The sequence below is a fragment of the Nilaparvata lugens genome, chromosome 9 (genome assembly GCF_014356525.2).
Source record: "Nilaparvata lugens isolate BPH chromosome 9, ASM1435652v1, whole genome shotgun sequence".
In the NCBI taxonomy this organism is placed as follows: Eukaryota; Metazoa; Arthropoda; class Insecta; order Hemiptera; family Delphacidae; genus Nilaparvata; species Nilaparvata lugens.
In genome coordinates, this window is record NC_052512.1 from 31,896,429 (window position 1) to 31,906,228 (window position 9,800).

Below are 9,800 nucleotides of genomic sequence, written 5' to 3' on the forward strand. Positions count from 1 at the left end.
AATATTAACACCATGATACGCAATAGACGTTGGTAGTTGGAACAACGAGCAATTAAAAGATGAATCGAATTAATAGATGAATTTTCCGACTGTACTACAGTGACAATTGAGTGAACCTTGACCTCAGGTAGACACTCTATAGGTTCCAGATCGACCTTGACGGGCCAATCACTCTCTTCTAACATTAGCCAAGAGGGGCCAGACCACCACAAATCATGATTAATTATTTCAGAAGGGGATAAACCTCTCGAAATGGGATCAGCTGGGTTTGAATTTCCTGCCACGTGTAACCAGTCGTTGATAGGACAGTCTTGAATTTTCGTAACTCGATTAGCGACGAAAGATTGCCATCTAGATGGACAGCCCCTGATCCAATGTAAGACAACAGTTGAATCCGATAATGCAACAACGCGAGTCACGTGACAACGAAGGCTCAAAACAGAGACAACAACCTGTATTAATTCAGCGAGCAAGAGCGCCGCGCATAATTCAAGCCTAGGTATGGATAAAGTCTTAGATGGCGCGACTTTTGATTTAGCGCACAACAATGTGATAGTTGCAGGTTGCATATCCATTTGAGATTTTATGTAGATCACACCACCATAACCTAAAGTCGATGCATCACAGAAACCAATGACAGTAATTTTCGAATCATTCATCACTCCTAAATGACGTGGTATGAAGAGATTGGACAATAAAGGGAACTCCTTCTGACATGTCTCCCATTGAAGCGCAATAGAGGGAGGTACTGAATCGTCCCAATCAAGACCAGCATTCCATAATTGTTTAATTAAACATTTAAGAAACAAAGTTAGGGGTGACAAGAGTCCCAAAGGATCGAAAATGCGTGCTACTACCGATAAAATGTGACGTTTGGTAGGAACAGACTGATTAGGATTCACTGAAAAACAAAACGAATCACTACCAGGTTGCCATTTCAAACCTAGGACAGCCAACAAATTTCCCATTTCGAAATCTTTAGACAAGGCCGATTTTCATCTTCCGAGAAATCATTCATCAATTCAGGTGAATTGGAACTCCATTTAGTAAGTTCGAATCCGCCTCTCTCGAACAATTCTTTAGCCTGACTACAAAGACGATTTGCTTCACCTAAAGAAGACACACTTGTCACCAAATCATCCATAAACATGTCACTCGGATACGAGCTTTCGCATCAGGGAAATTTTCACCTTCTTCTTGAACAAGTTGATGGACAGTTCTGAGAGCTAGAAACGGTGACTCACTCAGACCAAATACGACAGTTTTTAATTCAAAAATTTGTATGGGATCATTGGACGAAAATCTCCATAACAAACGCTGAAATTTGCGACACGATTCATCGACAAGAATCTGTCTATACATCTGCTTTATATCAGCAGTTACAGCGATAGAAAATAACCGAAAATTGACTAACAGAACGAAAATATCCGTTTGCAACTTGGGGCCGATATGAAGTATATCATTCAATGATACTCCAGTAGTAGTTTTCGCGCCTGCGTCAAAGACAATACGCAAAGGCGTTGATTGACTCTGAGTTTTGATTACAGCATGATGAGGTATAAAATAACCACTTTTATCACTCTGATTTTTTATCAATTCCATGTGTCCTTGTTTGAGATAATCCAAGAGGACATCGTGATACACTAAACGCATGTTTGGATCACGTGCCAGTCGTTTCTCCAAACTGATGAGTCGACGTTCTGACATAGCATAAGAATCACCAAGACAATCAGGGGATTTTGAAAACGATAATGAGACAACGAATCTACCCGAATTTTCACGACGAACGGACGATGCAAAATCCTTCTCGCATTCTAACTCATCAGCAGTGAGTTGTTTTCCTACATCTGGAACGCTTTCCACTTCCCAAAATTTTCGAACTAACTTATCCAACGGTGATGTTAGACAAGTCATCAAACACGTTGAATTTTCTGAAGATTGAGTTAAAATAGGGGCTCTACCCATCAAAATATAACCGAAAACACTTTCCAAGGCCATCAAATAATTCGAATCAATTTCCACACGACCATTTCGGAAAATATGGGGCACTAATTCAGCTCCTATAATAGCGTCAATTTCGCTGGGAATGTGATAACTTTCATCAGCAAGTCGAAGACCAAACAAATTTGATAATTTAGAATTATCAATTTTACTAGTGGGAAGCTGTTCCATGATTTTTTCGACAACTAATGGTTCAATGGAAAATTTAACACTAGAATCGAGTCGAGATTGAAGCGTGACAAAAGTACGACCAAAAACTGATTGCGAATTTCCGCCAAAACCATTCACAATTAATTGGAAAGGAGAAATCGATAGTTGCAATTTACGACAAAGTTTACGAGTAATGAAATGACTTTGACTAGCTGAATCAACTAAAACTCTTATTTTGTGCAATCTACCTCTCTTATCAGGTACCTCGACTTGAGCAGTTGATAGTAGAACACTATACGGTGCCGACTTCGAATCGATAGAACAACAGGTAATAGTATTATTTTCTACCTTTTTCGCATCCGAATTTGATGACGAATTTGAAGCATTTCCGAAATGTAAAAGCGAATTATGCTTCTGACTACATTCCTCGCAGTTGGAAGAAGTACAATCTTTACTACGATGGGCTGGCGAGAAACATTTCAAACAGCAACCCTTCTCCTTAACAAAACGAAAACGGTCCCAAGGTGATAACTGACGAAAAAGACGACAATTGATCAATTTATGATTTGTCATCGAACATTTCAGACATTCTGATATTTTTACCGGTGATTTGGTCACTTGCGAATTCGATTGAACAACCAACACTTTGGATTTTGGTATTGGTTTCACTACTGGCTTGCATTGTTTAGACGATTCGTCATGCGGTAACGATTTAATCTGCCTTTCAATGAATGAAACAAAATCAGTATATGTGGGATCATCCTTAGTATGAACTGAAGCTTCAAATGCCTTTCGAGAAACAGGATCTAAAATTTTCAACGCTTGGAACAGAAATATTGCATCAGATACATCTTCACCTCGTAGGCGTTTTAAAGCAGTAATTGAACCACAGAACTGATCGACTATAGAAACTAAACCTGCACGAGACTCAGATTTTAGACAATTGAATTCGAAAATTTGTTTCAAGTACACATTTGAGAGTGAGCGGGGGTCATTGAACCGCTTAATTAATGCATCCCAAATAATTTCATAATTATTAGCAATAGGTGGTAGATGACGTGAAATATTAGCCGCTTCTCCAGATAGTTTGGACACCAGATATTGGACCTTTTGTTGATTTGGAATCGATTTGTTGTCATGAATCATGCATTTAAACATTTCGTAGAATACCGCCCATTTTGATTGATCTCCGTCGAACACCGGAATTTCAATTTTCGGTAAAATATTAGACGAATCCTTATTGGAAGATACAGGTTGAGCCGGGGTAGAAACACTAGGTACAACCTGACTGCGTTTTTTCAATTCACTAGCAATTGCTTCCATATGTTCGAACATTTCCATATGTGAACTACTAAATTTGGGTACAAATTCCGGGTCTTTTTCCATTTCAAGCTCCTGTATTTCCATTTCAACAGCTTCATAATCCTGAACAGTTTTAAGAGTGGAACTATAGAGAATTAGAAATTGTTTAGCACTAGCTTCTTCTTTTAAAGCCTTTTTCGACAAATCGAAAGTACGTTGAATACGATAGAAATATTGCTCAAGTTTAGCTCGTTTGAGCTTTAACTTCTTTTCACTCATGATTGGATATTGGAAAGGTCTTAATGATTTTCATTTACTAATTTTCGAATAAAATTACGAATGCAACAATGAACGATTTTCATTGATGATTCAAGCAAGCAAAATGATAATGTTAGTACAAATGGAACAGAGAAAGCTCAATAGACGAAGCAAGCTAAGCGATAACGTTATCAGCATTGCAAAGTAACGGTTCCGATCGGACAATAGAGATAAGAGTGAACCAACTTGATCGGCTCAATTCATAATGTACAAACAGGTTTGAACCCTAGCATGCACAAACGATTTACAATAAAATTGGATAAGTGCTTGCCAAATATTTGAATAAAAAATAGCCAATAAAATCTGGCCTGGATGACCAGTGTAAACTCTCAGGTTCAACTTGACGAAATTTATATTGATTTTAAATTGGTAATCAATAATTTTGATGTAAAGTGGACTGTATTGAATAGAAAAGAAACAAGTGATATCTCTACAGAAACAAGTACATGCAATGAATATATAAAAGAACAACTCACCGAAAATCTGCAGAGTACCTAATGTAATATTTATATTATTGAGCTTACAACTCCCAGGTAAGGTATTCAGGTGTCCCCGAGGTAGGAGATGAATCAAGGATGGTGAAAAGGCAAGCTTAATTGTCATCTACTGTTGGTAAATTCGGCTTCCATCATATAACGTTGCACATATATTTCTGACGAGATATTTACAATGTCTTTAAAGACTATAGATCGGTGAACTTTCCAATCGAAAAATAATAGTTTAAAACTTTCAACTAAAGGGAGTTTGGCAAACACTCTTCCAAACGTAGGTTTATGGTGTACGATTTAACATTAACGGAAAAAATAATAATTTGAAGAACAATTTTCTTCTGGGAATGATCGACGAATAATAATTATCAATTCCCGACTCGAGGCAAGCTATTACGAAGCGAGACTGGACTGAAAAAGACAGCCCACCGGCTAGTGAGCGCGACGCACTCAAGTGAAAGAAATACGAACTGAACGAGGAGCGCGCGTCCAATTCAAAAACGAAAAATGAAAACTAGAGCTGGCTCCAACAGTTATCTTGGCACAGCTAATAATTTGTTCAGGAATTTTATTTATAATATTTTAGTGCTTAAATATATGAGTTGTCTTTTAATATTTTCAATGTTAGTATGATAGATTAGGTACTTATTTGAGGTGGGTCTTAAATTGTATTGATTATTGATAGTATTATTAGTGCAAATGAAATTATTTTTATATTTAAATATATACTTCACTACATTCATTACATACAACTGTCTAACTGTCAACACGTTAAACTCTTCAAAAGTCAGGTTGGTTGGGAAAAGTCTAGGCTTATTTAAGATTGTTTTAATGATTGATTTTTGAATTATGAAAAGCTCTTCCAAGTGGGAACTATAACAGCCCCCCCATACTGAATTATGGACTGTACCAGTGCAAAGTATACCATTTTAAGATGACTTGAGTTTGGAATTTTTTTTGCTTCGTAGAATTTATAAGAAAGATATCTGATTCTTTTGCATAAAAATTTGATATGGATGTCCCACTTCAAATATTCATCTATTATGACGCCTAGATATTTTGTGCTTGTTACTCTTTTTATTATGGGACAAGTGCAGTTATTGAAGTTCATGTTGCAGTTTGAATGTAGTCTCAGATTCATATTTTCGTCGGGTTTACCAGTTGTATTCAATCAATCAATCAATCAATCAATCATTTATTGTCAAGGAACATAAAAATGTTACAAACAACATCATTTTCTACAATAGATTATACAAAGACCGACAATACAATTAGTAAACAGTAAAATAATACAATATAATAATAGCAGACACTTAGACGCCTAACACAATTTACAATATATCACAGTTAGCTTTGGTCAGACAAAAAACTCTCTCACAGAATACAGGCACCTTTCTATTAGCAAATCCCTCAAGTGAGTCTTGAATTGTGGAACGTTCATCGTTCGAACGTCAACATCAAGTTCATTGAATAGCTTTACCGACATGTATTTCCAATTTTTCTGAGAGCTTGTATATTGATTACTCTCAATTCTAACATTAAGACTGCTTCTTGTGGGGTAACTATGGATATCACCATTTAATCTAAAATTACTCAGGTGCTTTTTAACATATAAACAACATGAAAACACATAATTAAAGTGAAGGCAGAGTCAATAACCTTAATCTACGGAATAGCGCTCTACATGAAGCTCGGGGTGGTTCCTTACAGATAATTCTTACAGCCCTCTTCTGCAGTCTGAAAAGTGTGATAATTGTGGAACAGTTTCCCCACAATTGTATGCCATAAGCTAGATGACTAAAGATATGAGCATAATACACACTCATAAGAACATCATGTCTAACAATATGTCTCAGCCTGCGCAATACAAATAAACCTTTACTCAGCTTCCCAGCTATGTATGTTATATGGCACTTCCAATTTAAATTAGTGTCTAGCATAAAACCCAAGAACTTTAGATAGCCTATGTCGGTGGACCTGGTGTTGAAGCTGAACTGAAGGTCGTTGGTTTTTTGTAGGTTCAAGCTTAAACTGTTTGATGCACACCAATCTCTTATAGCCAATGTGCTTGTTTCAACCACTGTATCTACACTTTGTTTATCAGAACCATTCACTATTAGACCTAGATCGTCAGCAAAAAGGTAGGGTTGGTTGTCAATGTGACAATTGCTTATCAAACTTGGTAAGTCATTTATGTAGATGATAAATAAAAGTGGCCCAAGTATGGATCCTTGTGGCACACCAAACTTAACGACTTCACCACTTGAAAATTTACCATCTCTACAAACAAACTGCAGTCTATTGGTTAGGTATGAATGAATGAGGTTTACTGCCGCGTTTTCAAGGCCATATAGTATGAGAGTTTGTTCGCTAAGATACTATATTCTACTGACTCAAATGCTTTGGATTGATCATAGGCTCTAAGGTTGACACGTCTATTATGCTCCAACTTTTCAATAGCATCCTGAACAAGCTTCAAAACAGTGTCACAAGTACTCAGGTTCTTACGAAAACCATATTGGCTTTCTGTCAGTATACTGTTTTTTTCGAAATAACCTACCAATTGTTTGTGGAGCAGCATCTCAAATAATTTAGAAATTATTTCTATTATACAAATAGGTCGGTAATTCTCTATGTCAGACTTATCACCCTTCTTGAATACAGGGATCATCTTCACCCTTTTCAGTTTGTCAGGGAAAATCCCCATGTCCAGACACTGGTTGAAAATGTGGGCTAGAACTTCTGAGATTTCGGAAGCAGCCGTTTTCAGTATTGAAGAGTTAAGGCCATTCACATCCAGACAGTTGCTGTTATTCATTCTGTGAATTGTGTCAAAAACTTCTTCCACGGTGAAATGCTCAAAGATGAACTTTGATTCTGGCTTTGGCACTTCTGATAAGTAGTAATTGGAGTCGAAAGTACTCTTAGGAATGTTTTTGTTCTGGGCTTCTATTCTATCTAAGAAGAATCTGTTTATTTCATCACCGGACAACTTACAGGAACTATTTAATGAAGAGCTATTCCTACCAAGATGCCTATTAACTACTTCCCATGCAGCTTTAATTTTATTTTTACTTTCTTGTATACATTTACTATTGTAATTGAGTTAGCTAGCTTCATTTCTGATCTGTATTGTCTTCTAAGTCTGTTGTATTCTACCTTGATATTATCGGTTCTAAGTGTCCTAAATTTATGAAATAGCTGCTCAGATTTATATTTCAAATTTCTTAATTCAGGTGTGCACCATTTATTTTTGGCTGCCCTTGAACCTGTCCTCTTCTGTAGCAATGGATACGCTGTGTCCACAGCCCTCAAGAAAAGACTGTAGAACTTGTCAACTTTCTTTTCAATGTCTACCAATTCATAAACGGCTATCCAATTTATACGTCGAATTGATGCTACAAATATGCACGTTCCATAATCGCTAACCATTCTTGATAGGTATATTCCCTTTTTCTTTTTGGCACCGGATTTATTATTAATTCTCACTGAGTGCAAAGGTGATGTAATTGGTTTTATCAATGTTCAAGCTCAAAGTGTTTTTGTCTGACCATTTTTTAATGAGAAAACAATTCTGTTCTGCAATTTCAGGAGCCTTGATCCACGATTTTCCATAGAAAACAGCTGCAGTGTCATCTGCGAATGATATAGTTGTTGAGTTTTTTAGTTTCAGGCTCAGTAAATCATTCACATAAATAATAAAAAGGATTGGTGAAAGTACAGTTCCCTGTACTGTAGAATATAATCATTCGTCAAAATGATTGTGGAAGGACAAACAGGCACAGCCCAGAACTGTTTCCTCCCCGAATTTTGATTTATACACTAAATATTCCAAAAAGTAGGTTATGTTCCATACACTTGAATTCAGGTCAAATTTTCAGTCGAAATATTTGAAAACATGAAAGTTCTAATTCAGATTGTTCACAAACCAAATTGAATAACAAAATAACACTCACTAATCACTTAAAACTGTAAAATAATGGTTAACTTTGAATGTTATGATATCTAATTTAGAGTGATAAACCATGTCATGTCAACAAATCAGATTATTTTGATAGAGTCTATTGAAATTTCTAGATAATATTTTTCGCGAGATACGGTAAGCTGATTGAATGATTACACAGCTGATCTCCCACACAGGCACAGGCATCTTCTGTTATCGACAGATGACGAAATTATCATCTGTTCTTCCAAGGATGAATTCTCCTTTTAATGTCCTTCAGCGAGTTTTCCCAGGGATGAGACCTAGTGCAATCGAATTTTTATATTGCCAATTCAGACATCTCTGAGCTTGTGGCATGGTCTAATGCGCATGGGTTGACATAAAATCCTACAATGAAAAAAAGTATTGTCATTGGTTACCCAAGACTGATGAATCAATTAGATCTGGAAGGCTCAAGGGTTGTCATTAAAGGTAATGTTGTCCCTTTTTTAGATTGTGTTAGGATTCTGGGAATTTCAATTGATTCATCGTTGAGTTGGCATGAGCAGACTACTCATGTCTGCAACAAGGTATTTGGTGGCATGCACCAATTGAAAAGAATTAAGAGATTTCTCCCGAAATCAGTGAGAGTGACTCTGGTGAATATATTGGTGGTACCATTCCTATTATACTGCTGCATTATCTATAATGATCTCACCGGCGGATTGGATCTGCGCCTGCAGCGTTCTTACAACTATGCAGTTTGTTACATCTTTGATGCGAGAAGGGATGCACATATCACACCACTATTCAATGATCTTGGAAGGCTCAAGTTGAAGGAGAGAAGGAAATTCTTCCTACTCTGCTTGACCTTCAAAATTATAATTATGAAAGAGGGTCCATCCTTCTTGGCCGACTCCTTCAGGTTATTGGATGAAATTAATCCGGGTCGCCGTACACGGACTCATCGTTTTACATTACAGATTCCGCTGCACCACACTGCCATTTTCAACAACTCTTTCATTGTGATGGCCTCTAGGTTATGGAATGAGTTGCCCCAGCAAATTGTTCTCTCAGCATCTCTCTCCATGTTCAAGAAAAGACTGTTTAGTCATCTATTGACTAATTAACTAATTCAGTATTACTTACCTACACAATTCTTCAGGGATGGATGTGAATTCAGTAGGCTTTTGAGATCCACGGAAGTGCAGTTTCACTACCTTATCTGATCTTTCAATGCCACTTAAAAGTAATTGTGCTTTATTTTGTAGTTTATTTTTATATATATATATATTCCTTTTCTTCTTCATCTCTTCTCCCTGTCCCCTTCAGTACTTCTCTTCATCATCTGTTTTTTCCTTCATCATAACTTTCTTTCACTTTTTTATTATTATGCTTCATTAATTTGTTTCAACAATGTTCTCCCTTCTTCATCATATGTACGGTATCTTAATATTTTTCAATTGTAATGAAGTTATACTATTTTGTTATACTTTTATATTTCTAAATTATTTTTAACTTAGTTTACTTATTATTTTCCTCTTTTGTACATTCAGAATAATTTTTTTTATATATTCATTTATTATCATTTTGTAATTTCACAATGTTTCAATGTTATA